The sequence below is a fragment of the Schistocerca gregaria genome, chromosome 7, assembly GCF_023897955.1.
Source record: "Schistocerca gregaria isolate iqSchGreg1 chromosome 7, iqSchGreg1.2, whole genome shotgun sequence".
Lineage (NCBI taxonomy): Eukaryota > Metazoa > Arthropoda > Insecta > Orthoptera > Acrididae > Schistocerca > Schistocerca gregaria.
In genome coordinates, this window is record NC_064926.1 from 82,116,404 (window position 1) to 82,130,054 (window position 13,651).

Consider the following 13,651-nt stretch of genomic DNA (forward strand, 5'->3'; position numbering starts at 1 on the left):
GAATAAGCTATTTGGGATGAGGATCAGTATGAAACTTCCTGGCAGATTAAAACTGTGTGCTGGACCGAGACTCGATCTCGGGACCTTTGCCTTTCGCGGGCAACTGCTCTACCGACTGAGCTACCCAAGCACAACTCACGCCCTCTCCTCACAGCTTTACTTCTGCCAGTATCTCGTCTCCTACCTTCCAAACTTTACAGAAGCTCTCCTGCGAACCTTGCAGAACTAGCACTCCTGAAAGAAAGGATATTGCGGAGACATGGGTATTCCAAGTTGGAGACGAGATACTGACAGAAGTATAGCTGTGAGAACGGGGCGTGAGTCGTTGTTGGGTAGCCTAGTCGGTAGAGCACTTGCCCGCGAAAGACAAAGGTCCCGAGTTCGAGTCTCGGTCTGGCAGGCAGTTTTAATCTGCCAGGAAGTTTCATATCAACGCACACTCCGCTGCAGAGTGAAAATCTAATTGAGGATCAGTATTATTATAGCAGCAACGTGCTTCTCTACAAGTCACGATCTTTACTAGCTGTGTGTTCATTACATGTACTAACTTCACAGAAAATTTTTTAGTGCTTTTCAACAAAGTGCTTGAAAAGAAAATTATTCTAAAATTCTGACAAGGCATTGCTATAAGTCACTGTGGTCTTTCTCTTTCTCCTCGTCAATGCTGGCCCTGATGACATCATATTTAATATTTTTTTTCTTGATGTCTTTCCTCGCTGGTGTGGCTTTTACTTGATGACGCGTGACAGCAAGATCTGGTTTCGGTCGCAGCCTCCGACGGGGGCCGTCTGGCGGAACGGCGGTGGCTTGCAAGTCGTCAATATTTGGCTCCGGCGTGTTGTCTATTGTGTTGTCTTGCTGGCGAGGCGGTGATGCTTGTTTATTTCCTCCCTCGGTGCGGTGTTGCGCTTCGGACTCAGAAGGTTGTTTACTTGTTACTTCCTCGTACAGTTCGCACTATATGGGCTGTGCACTTGATGTGGTTATTGCAGCTGCGACCTCAGGCTCAAGGTCACATCTCTGTGAAAGGTCACTACCAGCTGCGTCATTATCTGTTCGTGGCTTTTTAATTCCTTGTGCGGAAGTGGGAGCCACATCGACCTGCATTTCATCTCCTTTTTTCCACTTCCAACAGATCTTCAGGACTTGGCTTCGGCTTCCTGGCAGCGGGTGTTTCACAGGAAGAGTCCTCATCAAAGATTTGTTTTCAGTGTCCTCTATAGGACGCTTTTTAGTGGGAATCTCGCTGTGACTGGACGGAATTTCAGCAGTAATGCAGGTCGTAAAGACGGAAATTAATTACCATTAAGTGCAACATTTTCAGAGTTAGTCACAGGATCCACGACAGCCGCCGGCTCTATTGTACTGGCTGGCAACAAATCGTTGTGTGTTAATTTCCGGTGTTGCGTAACGTTATTTTTCAGCACAAAAACACGGCGAGGGCAGTCTTGAGGGAGGTGACCAGACTCGTTACATACATGACATGTAGGGGTTCGCCCTGAGTAAATAACATGCGGCTTCTGCCCGTCAACAAAAATGTGGAGAGAATGTTTCCCTTCACTTCCATCTCCACGGAGCGAATGCCGTTAAAGCACTGCAGCTTGAAATGCGAAGCCCACCTTTCGTTGACTATTTGCCTGACAACCCCATACTTTGGAAGGACATCTTTAATTTTCGAGTTGTCTACTTCTATGGGCGTATTCAAAAACCTAACATTTATAATTACAGACTCGGAATTCCTGAGTTTTACAGTACTTTTAGTACCATCACGATGTATAAATTCCGTTTCATAACCAAATTTTTCCAGAAAGCGGTCTACACTCACGGGATCGTTAAACTTTACAAAAATGCAGTATTCATCAGAGTCTAGCTACATGGTATGAACATTCAGAATGAAGGCCAATTACCTCGGTAATCCAGTACTGCATTTCAAGTGCAGAGGGCTGTACTCGACGGATGTACTTGCGAGTTTGCGATCGTGTTCTGCAGCGAAGAAAGTTCGGGCAACGCCGAAATCCCAACGGCACTACGTAGAAAGACGACACGAACGAAACCAATATCTCAATCTATAACACTTAATTCACGTGCAAAACGCCAATGAACAATCACGAAACACGAAAACACTGGCGTAAACACTGAACGTTCACGGAGCAAACTTGAGGAGCGTGCGACCGCGGCGACAGCTAAAGCCAGACGGCACTCTCAGCTACAGTACCGGCAAATTATCTGAGCTACCCAAGCACTAGTGAGGACCCATACTCACAACTTCAGTTCCGCCGGTATCTCGTTCCTACGTTCCTGCTGAGTTTCACGTGGGGCTTCGCACAGCTTCACATGATCTCGTAGGAAAAAATACACCGTGGACGCTTCACAGTGTTCCAAGACATTGCGAACAACGTCAATACCCATCTGTAGCAGTTCCAAAACAGTGTTCATTCTAAACCTCGTTCCACCTGAAACATTCATTCCCGTTCTTTAATTCCTTCGGTCTCATTATTCAGTTTAGCGTGACAGGATTATTCGGGAGACAGCGGGAGAGTTTTACATGCGTTGAGAGTGGTGGACGTCACTGTTACTAAATTGCTAAGGGGCTTAAGTTGCGCGTGGCAATAAAAAACTGAAAAATTCTTTTCTGGCCTTTAATTAGCCGTCCGCTGTGAGCGGGCGGTTCTAGGCGCTTCAGTCCGGAACCGCGCTGCTGCTACGGTCGCAGGTTCGAATCCTGTGTGCTGTCATTAGGTTAGTTAGGTTTAAGTAGTACTAAGTCTAGGGGGCTGATGACCTCATAAGTTGAGTCCCATAGTGCTTAGAGCCATTTGAACCATTTGGCCATTAACTTCTCCTCTCTAGTAACTGTGACTATAATCATGTACAGCCTGCCATTTTTAATCCCAACGATTCGGGATGCCCTCTATAACTCTTAAGGAAATGGCTGTGAACCGTACTGGAAAAGCGCTAAGCAAGCACAGGGCGTATCTGACTGGAGACTACAAATGGCTGACGATGACACGTGTTTCCGTTCTATTTACGTAATTCCTACAAACGAATATCAGGAAAATTAAATTCAGCGTGTAATTGTTCATATCGCTGACGTCAGTCTGCTGGAGAATATCAGTACACGTTTAATGCTCGAGTATTATGGCCTTAGTGTAGAACATGGATTCCGCAAACTATGATCATGCGAAACCCAACTCGTCCTCTTATTCACGAGATCCACAATGCAGCAGACAGAGACGTCCGAAAGGGCGTTCTTCAAAAATGATTGAAATGGCTCTGAGCACTATGGGACTTATCATCTGAGGTCATCAGTCCCCTAGAACTTAGAACTACTTAAACGTAACTAACCTAACGACAGCACACACATCCATGCCCGAGGCAGGATTCTAACCTGTGACCGTAGTGGTCGCGTGGTTGCAGACTGAAGCGCCGAGAACCGCTCGGCCACTACGGCCGGCCATGGCGTTCTATACCGTTTGCAGTTTGCACCAGACAGGGCACACGACGCCATTCTTACCCCAGAGAGGAATCTAACAGTAACTTTGGGCATACCATAAAGGAGTGATATACGAGCGTGCTATAGACGAATGTTGAAAATTAGGTAGACTGATAAGGTAAGGAATGAGGAGGCTCTACGCAGAATCGGAGAGGAAAGGAATATGTGGAAAACACTCATAAGGGGAAGGGACAGGATGATAGGACATCTGCTAAGAAATGAGGAAATGACTTCCATGGTACTAGAGGGAGCTGTAGAGGGCAAAAACTGTAGAGGAAGACAGAGATTGGAATACGTCAAGCAAATAATTGAGGACGAAGGTTGCAAGTGCTCCTCTGAGATGAAGAGGTTAGCACAGGAAAGGAATTCGTGGTGGGCCGCATCAAACCAGTCAGTAGACTGATGACAAAAAAAAAACCACGGTTACTAATTGGATAATGTCGGAATCTCCTTGATGTTTTCCCTGAACGATGCCGTTGGATACACAGAAGTCGCAACAATAGGGAACTTTAGCGAAATGAGGGTCGACTCGGTGAGGGTCGATGTTTGGGGCAGAGACTGGCTGTTGAATCACAACATAAAGAACTGTAGGCGTAAGTAGGCAGAAAGACCATTGTTGTATGATTATGCGATTACTGAACAAGCACTACAAGCAGTTATATACCTCTGAGTACGCGTATAGTGCGACTGAGACAGAGACGACCGCCTGTAACTAATCATACGATCGGCAGATGTCCTGCTCAGACTCACTAGGACAATCGTCAGAAAGCGTACTCCACCCTCTAAGGAAGTACCTTACAATACCCTTCTTCGACTGATATCTGAATATAGCTCGTTAGTCCGGGAACCGTACCAGAAAGCATTTATGGAGGAATCAGACAAAATTCTAAGAAGAGCAGCATTTTTCAACACAGGTCCTGTTCACAGGTATAAAAGCAAAACAGAAATAATCATCTAATTCCAGTGGCAGACGTTAGAGAAGGGGAGCTGTGCGTCATGATCTGGTTTAGTGTTGAAATTCCGTGAACGTACTTCCCTACAGCATTCAGCTGGTGTATTATGCCTCCTACGTATCTCTCACGAAAGGCCATGAAGGTAGAATTACAGTGCTTAGAGCTTATACGGAAGCTTACCAACAATTAATCTCCCTGCGGTCCATTCGCGGCTGGAACAGGAATGTGGAAAATGGGCCGCGCGCCATAAACTGCATCGAGGAGTGTAGCTGCAGAAGTGGGTGCAGACTCTTCTTTTCGGCATCGACTGGATCTTGGTGTCTTCTGTACGGTGGGCTTCACGTACATAGGTGTACAGGGTATATCAAAATAATGTATACACGCCATTAAACGGTATGTACTTTTAATTAAAGCAGGCAGAAATGAAAAGTTCTTGATGTTTTACACATTGAAGTATAACAGAAGGTCGTATGTGATCCAAATGACCACTTTTCGTTGGAATACATGACACCGACAGAAACATAGAATAAAACGAAGTATCAATTGTATTGTTTCTGCTGGAAGAGCACCACAGGTTTGCTCAGATGACTTTCGTAGATCATCTCGGGTGTTCGGTTTTGTGGCGTACCCTTCAGACGACAGACCACACCACATTGATGATTAACATACCTTTCCTCAGTTTCGTATGGATTTTCGTTAGCCCATGGCATGCAGTTCTAGCGGTTATAGCGTCCCCAGCGAAATTATAAGGACTTAAAAACGGTATTTATAAAGAAGAGACATTTATAAATTGAGTAATATACATTTTTCTCGTGAACGCAGAAGAGCTTCTGTAAAGTTTGGAAGGTAGGAGACGGATACTGGCAGAAGTAAAGCTGTGAGTACCGGACGTGAGGCGTGCTTCGGTAGCTCAGTTGGTAGAGCATTTGCCCGCGAAAGGCAAAGGTCCCGAGTTCGAGTCTCGGTCGGGCACACAGTTTTAATCTGCCAGGAAGTTAGATAATATATTGATTTAATGTTATTGTTCACTTTTAATTTGTAAGAGGTCGCTGCAGAAAATACATAGCTTCATGATTCTTATTTTCAGTACAACAGCAGAGAGCCAGAGCCAGGACTCCGACTACAATGCAACGGTTATTAATAACTAAAGATATTTTGCTTTAAAGTGAACTGACTAGCCGGGGAAATTAATATGAAAAGTTTATTCCATTGTTCAACTTATATGTTTATGCTTTAAGATTCAGTGAGTCTAACGTTCATTAACGTAAAAAATAATTTATACTGAAGATTAAATTGTTAAAAAAGAACTTAACAAAAGCATTTAATTGTAAATCAAAATTAAATAAAATATCAGTCATTGAGGCCCACCGCGTAAGTCGGCAACAATTAACGTTACCAATAAATAATGTATTAAATTATGACGGCCGATGGACGCGAGACGGTTAATCGCTACTTCACCCTATCAAAGAATTACATCTTAGCTACGTCCGTCTTCTTCGCTCATGTTGATGAACCAGTCGCGAAATTCAATTCAGCTTTCGGGTCACCTTTGTCTAGAGCGTCGAATAGAGTAGCAATGTAAGGCTACCAGCTCTGATTCGTCAAATTTTTTTTGAACAATGGTTTTGCTGGTTCGGGTCTGTACCCACCTATACCCTTACTCCGCAACCGACCGTACAGTACGTGACGGAGGGCACCACGTACCACTACTAGCCATTTTCCTTCCTGTTTCATTCGCAAACAGGGCGAGAGAGAAACGACTGTCTATAAGGTTGCATACAAGTCTTAATTTCTCGCACCTTATCTTCGTGGTCCTTAGGCGAAATGCACGTTAGCGGCCACAGAATCGATCTGCACTAGTTCTCAAATTCCAGTTCTCTAAAGTTCCGCAACAGAGCCTAGCGAAAAGAGCCTCGTCTTTCCTCCGTGGATTCTCATTTCAGTTCCCGAAGTATCTCCGTACTACTTGGGTGATGATGGAACCTACCGATAACAAATGTAGCAGCATGCATGCTTCGTTGTCTTCCATTACACCGACCTGCTAGGGATCCCACACAATCGAGAATGGATGGCATTAGCGTTACATAAATCATCCCCTTTATAGATGTGCTACCTTTCCTAAAATTATCCCAATAAAATGAAATCCAGCTTTCCCCTTTCTTGCCACCAATCAGACGTGTTAATTCCACTTCACGTCGTTCTAAAACGTTAGGCCTAGATGCTTAACCGATGCGACTGTGTCAAGCACCACAATACACGAAGGCTACACGACTGTTTTTCTACTCATCCGCATTAACTTACGTTTTTCTACATACAGACCTAGCTGTCATTCATCACACCAACTGTTTAAGTCATCTTGTATCGTCCTGCAGTAACTCAACGACGACAACTTCCCGACGTAACAATATCATTAGAGGATAGCCATAAATTGCTATTCACACTGTCTCATGAGATCACTGAGTCATAGACGTTTTCGGGGATTGCGTGTACGCCGGAATCACTGCATCAACACTTTGTTCCGTCGATTCAAAGTTGTCTCGAACTTTTCTACTTTTAATCGTCAAACTGGCGCTGTTCCAAATTTAACATCCCAACGTCGTCGAACCTCACTTACATTCTCCGTTTTCCAATAACACTTCAGTATCCACTTCCGTTCTTCAGACGATAACACCATGCCCGCATCTCGTGGTCGTACGGTAGCGTTCTCGCTTCCCACGCCCTGGTTCCCGGGTTCTATTCCCGGCGGAGTCAGGGATTCTCTACCTCGTGATGGCTGGGTGTTGTGTGTTGTCCTTAGGTTACTTAAGTTTAAGTAGTTCTAAGTTCTAGGGGACTGATGACCATAGATGTTAAGTCCCATAGTGCTCAGAGCCATTTGAGCCTTTTGATAACGCCATCTTTCCTTCCTGTACTGCAAGGTTCACACCGCCTTCTTTGTTGTTCCCCACAAAATAAAGCATGCACAGTTCCTTTAATTGAAGAGAGATTCACCTTGAATGAGTGTGTACATTATTTTGTAACAATCTCTGTAGAAATAATTTTCGAACTGCGTGAAACTGGATAATCATGCCGTAGAAAAAAAAGAAACTGGCAGAAATAGAATTATCTAATTTATGGCACACTATATGTTTTTACCACACGGATGAAACAATGATAAGAAAAAATAAAAAGGAAATAATCAGTTGCATACATTGTATCAAAGAAGACAATAATATGTTGCCTTTCGACTAGCGATGCGTATCATTAGCCTGTAACGATAATGGTCCACAAAATACACCTGTTATGTAGATCAAAGAAGGCAAATAGCAAAAAGTAAAATTTATAATTTCTCTCCTACTTGTGAGTCGCACGTGCTCAAAGACAATCCCAGGTTTTATTAATATACATTCTCGAGTGCGACGAAAGTTGTAATATGTTAAACACACTGGAGCTACAATTGTCCAGTACGCTATTATTGACTACATTTATCCGCAATGCCGCTTGAGCCAACAATTCACGACGAATTTCTCTAGGAATTTACGTTGCACCCAGTCTTCGGAAGCAATTGCTCTGGTATCCATTATTTAAACCAAATTATAGTACGATAATTTACGGATGTACAAAATAACGATGAAGGTTTTCAGTTCTTTCGTCTGTTTTATTTGCAGTGATCAATAATGTTACAGTTTGAATATTTCTAGCAATTTATTGATCTTCGCAACTCACGACGTAAATGTAAAACTCTTATTTCCGTTATAAGCAACACTTTTCGAGCACAGAAATAAATTCCGAAATATATTTCTTACATAATGTTTCAGTAAATTAATATCAACTGATTTATGTATCTTTGATTGACTCTTAGAACCATTGTAAAGGTATTCTCCTCCAATGTAGGCTTCTACAATCTAAATAAGTCGATACTTTTACACTGTAAATGACACAGCTGTAACTTTACAAAATTTCTGTAATTTTGTCTGACGTACTACGGAAACATAGTTACTTCTTGTTCTGTCAGACACAAAGGATTGTTTCCAAAAACTAACATTCTCACAGGAGGTACTCTATAGAGCAAATAGAAGAAGAGCCCAATAAGCGTTCACACCGAAACGAGAAAGTGTCACAGTCACATGACCAAATACACTCTTCAAAAGGCAAGGAGATACGCGAAGATAAAATCTGGATTACACCGTGGAGAGATAATGATTCCAAAGTTAGATGTAGGATTGTAACCGTAGCCAGGAGCAGGTATAGACCCTAATCTTAGTTTAGTAGTGATGAAGAATATGCTGAAATCTAAGGCAGTTGTCAGGAAGATTCAGTGCATAACTTAAAGGTGATGGTATGTATTCCATTCGAAGATCTCGTACGCTTTAGTTGCTGCAGTAATGAATTCTGCAGTAGATGATTCGGCTGAGGAGGAATGGGCATCCCTAAAAACGAAAATCACTCGAGCTACACAAACACACTATAGAGGACACGTGTATTTACTGCAACCAGTCAAAATCTTTAAGATCATTAGTCTTACAGCATTACTTTATTACCGATGCTTATCAACAAGCATTTAGGCATATGAGTTAGGTAAACAAAATTCATGCTATTCATACTGTCTACCAACTACGGAAGCGGCAGTTCTTGAGTTTCTGGGTCTCGTTACATTCACAGCATTTGCACAGCATTTGTACCGACTGGTTGCTGCACTGACGAGCATCCGCTGTCATATCTGTAGCACTTTTTTGTTCTGTTTCCACTTTCCTCGATAGATTTTAAGTGAGATGGATGCGATATTGTCTTCATATTGTAATAGTATGTGTATATACGAGGTATTAATCGTTCCTAATGAACACATATACATTGAGCTGTTATTTTGGAGGACAATGTGATGTGTTAGCCTCACCTCAAAAATTTTGAGGAAGGTGAAAAGCAATCGACAGCAATGTAAAACAGTGCTACCGAAACGAAGGTAGAAGCTCGTTCACCCAACAAGTAATGGACTTACATAGAGGAAGCATATCCTCTGGACATATAGAAGATCCTGCCGACTCTAGAACTTAGCTATCATTTTGTTAATAGTTTTGGTACCTTCAATAATGTTTAAATCTTTTGTATTCCTTGAGCCTGGTGATGAGCAGTAATAGCTCGAAGCCTTCGCTAGTAATTTTTTGAGATTAACAATTTTAAACATTGTGACTCGTTAAAGCACATACACATTGTATTTGTTATAAAACAGTCATGGAAAACTACGGAAATGTTTGGAACAGAAAGAGATACAGTAATATAAATCACTGAGGCATGAAGTCAATAGGTGGTGCAAGGAAGCTAAAGTGAAATAGTTGCTGGGATATACGAAGAAACAGAAAATGAAAAAGTTGTCTGAAGAACACTTGTAGTACAGAGAAAAGTTGAAATTGCGAAAGCGAAATAGTTGCTGGAAAATGGAAAAGCTGAAGCAGCTTTCGGGAAATTTGAAAGCTAAGACGTCATTATTAAGAGTGGAAGAGGAATGCACTGAATGTTAATGGGACAAATGGTTTCTGGAAAGAGTTCAGTAACAAAGGGACCGCTTCAAATTTTATGTTACTTACACGCATGTAATCGAAATAATAGTCAATACATTGTATTTACTAATATTTTCATAAGAGGCGCGAATAGGAAAGGCAAAGTAAAAATTAGAAATGAAAATTGGTTGGAATTAAAGCACACAGGGCATCGTATTCCGTTAGTTTCATTTTGACCTACGGGCAGCCCTCGCTGCCACTGCACTGCATCAAAATACACTCCATTGTACATCAGCAACTATCCTCGGCAAGATTTGGGGAAATGATGCAATACGCGCGGATTGTTGCCTAACTCTGCTTGGGTAGAGAACCTTTAATGAATGTAAAACAATTTTGTTTTCGCACAGAATCTGTAAAACAACCATGTAATTTCGCAACTGCGGCGTTTGCAATGTGTGCAACATGCTGATAAAATTAGTGGTTCCCTTTTTTTACGATAAATGTCCCCTTAGCACATGTAAATCATCAGCTCTAAGACAAAATATACGAATTGTTTTTGTATACCTTACAACTCCTTCCCGGAAATTTTCCTGCAGTCCTAGATTTTCCTTTGCCTTTTACAAAAATATACTCAGCGCTTTTCAGTCTAGCTAATGGAAAAATAAAAAAAAACTGTCTCTGTGTACGAACTTGTCCGCAAGACCCGCGGATTATTGTTATGTACTTTTTCCGCTGCGCCAACCGCTGCTTGGAAGTAACGTAAATGGCTCTTGTCTGGCACGACCAGCAACAACACGTTATTTTGTTCTGAACACTTTGCCATTTGGAGCTGACACTTCTGTTACTTCCATTTCTGACCAAGGCTCGAATATATCCCAAAAATTGGACGAAATTCGCGAATATGGGTCGGTGTGGTCGTCCTGTGACTCTATGTAGGGCAGGAGCTGCTTACTAACGTGATGGTTGAAGTAAGGGGTTCGCTTTTGAAAACGCAGAGAAACCAATACTATAATCTGTGTGCAACATAGATCTGTAAGAACCGATTCCTAACACAGGGGGGAAGTGTGCACCAAGCGGTTACACAAGTTAGTACTTAGAATCTCTGAGACTGGAGACAAGCATCGAAGTATTGGAAGAATTTTATCCACACAGTCCTGAAGCTAGAAAGAAAACAAATGCATGAGCTTGATAGCTCATGTACACAAGTTGCTGACGAGACATGTGTAAAAGATTGTAAAGAAAATTGATGTGTTACACAGCTATCAGTTAGGCTTTAGGAAAGGTCAAGGCACTAAAGAGCAGCACAGATGTTGCAATTGATAATGGAAGCAAAACAATTTCATACGAGGTGCTGATCTAGATAAGGCGGTCGACAATTGAGAGCGGAGCAAGACGTTTGAAACTGCCTGAACCAATAGGTATACGCTGAAAGGGAAGCACATGCGAGAAACATGAGGAAACCACAGGAATGGATGCATCAGGAGACAAGCGCTCCGATTAAAAATTAATTAAGGCAGAAATGCAGTCGTTCAGCTAAGACGATCAACGCGTGTATCGGAGAAACTGTTAAGCAAATAAAATGTTTACGAGTGCGATTAAAATTCACGACGAAAGAATACCAGTGATGTGATTAAGTAGTGACACAGACATTCTCCATGAATGCTATGAAGAATTGCAGGACCTGTTGAACAGAATGAAAAATAATGTGCTCTGGCAATTGTGGTTTGCGAATAAACCAAAGAAATGGAAAAGTGATGAGGAAAAGCAGTAATGAAATAAGAGGCGAACCTAACATCAGAATTACGACCTCAACGTAGATATAATTCTGCTACCTGGGGAGCAAAATAACGCTTGAGGAACAAAGCAATATGAAATCAGACCAGCACGTGTAAAGAAAACATACACTGCCTCGCCAAAAGAACTGAGCTAGTATCAGACATAGATCTTAAAAACTAAAAAAGCAGTGATTTAAGAATGCACATCTCGAGAGCAGCACTGTACGAAGGCAAATGGTCGATTATGAGAAAACTGGAAAAGAAGTGAATCGAAGAGTTTGTGATGTGATGATGCGGAAGAATGCTGAAATTTAGGACTGATAACAGAATCGGCACGGGAAAGTAACTGGCAGAAAACACACTGTCTAGAGCTGTTACAGGTAAAGTATGGCGACTCGTGGGCGTCATTCACACCCTTACTTAAGCTGCCCCTAGACGGTCAATAGCATTGTGCAGTATTATTGACATTATTCCTAGACGGCATAATAATATTGTCAATAATATTCTGTGATAATATTGTGGGTCAGAATGTTGGAGGATAAAGATGCTGCTTATGTGAGACTTGATCCATTCCGTTGCAATCAGAAAAAAAGTTGAGTGATGAATTTTTTGTGTGTTGATGGTTCAACATTTGATACTTTGTGATACGTTAGTGTAAATGGTTGTCCCCATACATTGGCCCGCCCATACATACAGCCATATTCCCTCCACTCCTCCAGGATTATTTTCTGCGGGCGACCGTATCCCATCATCAAAAATGAAAATAATACAATAAGAGACGCAATGCCACTAAGTCAGCGCTTATCTGTCACGCTACGCCAACTCGCTACTGGCAGTTCTTTCAAAGAAATACAGCATTCGCAGTATTTGAGACACAGTAAGGGAAACGTTTCATGTTATGATACGCTCACTGAAGGATTATATTCGGGTACGTAATTTATACTCAGAGGTGAATGTCTAAGTAAACTTTTATTCATAATTTTGCATTAATTACATTTCTTGAAAATATTTTCCTTCGTGCCGGGTTTCTAGACTTTCTGAGCAACAAATCGTACGACTCATAATTCTTGACACTTTTGTTTTTGTCGTCATCTCCCTTGACACATCACAACGCCTGCTGTGATTATATACGTCGATGCACTCAAATAATAATGATCTTTCATCGCCCCACATGAACAAACCTTGCCTAACGTAACCTCTTTGGTGTGTCTAGGAAATCGTCTATACAACCCACAGACATACAATATATCCATGCAGTGCAATATATTCGTAAAGTTTTTGCTGTTCTCGATATTAGTAGACAATCTCTTAATCTCACTTTGAGACGGGCAATATTAGTGCACATCCGGGAAATATTGTCAATATTATTGACCGTCAAGGAGCCGTTTTAAGCTCGCGGTTCGCCTCGTCACATGAAACTACAGCAGCGCTCCTAACGGATAAAATCAATGGTACAGCGTCAATGACGCTGATGCAGCTATAGTCCGCTGATCTCTATAGTCCTCTAGTCTGCTTTCCAGTTACCGTGGTAGGTGACTGGCATTTTAAAAACATTTTCATTAGGGTTTCATAAAATTTTGACATAATTGTACTTGGTAAATAATAATTATTATTTGTTTTAACTTGCTGTAACTGATTTATTAATTTCGAAAAGTAAAGTGACTTCTGTACTTTGTAAATCTCGATTAACGAGGAACCAGAGGGCGATTACAAAGTTTTTCTATTAACTGATGCGAAAGTGGGTGGTAGGTAAAACTTAGAACTGCTTAAACCTAAACAACCTAAGGACATGACACACATCCATGCCCGAGGCAGGATTCTAACCTGCGACCGTAGCAGCAGTGCGGTTCCGGACTGAAGCCCCTGGAACCGCTCGGCCACAGTGGCCGGCCCTAAGTTAATGTTAACGGGGTAACGCACCGGTATGAGTAACACACACTTTCCCGACACGCTACT

General features: G+C 42.0%; 1 non-coding gene across 1 annotated transcript; it reads left to right on the forward strand.

Moving 5' to 3' along the window:
- The first annotated feature begins 5,344 nt into the window (after positions 1 to 5,344).
- Trnas-cga (transfer RNA serine (anticodon CGA)) lies at positions 5,345 to 5,419 on the forward strand. Its single transcript has one exon. It is a non-coding gene; the product is annotated as a tRNA-Ser (tRNA).
- The last annotated feature ends 8,232 nt before the right edge of the window (positions 5,420 to 13,651 follow it).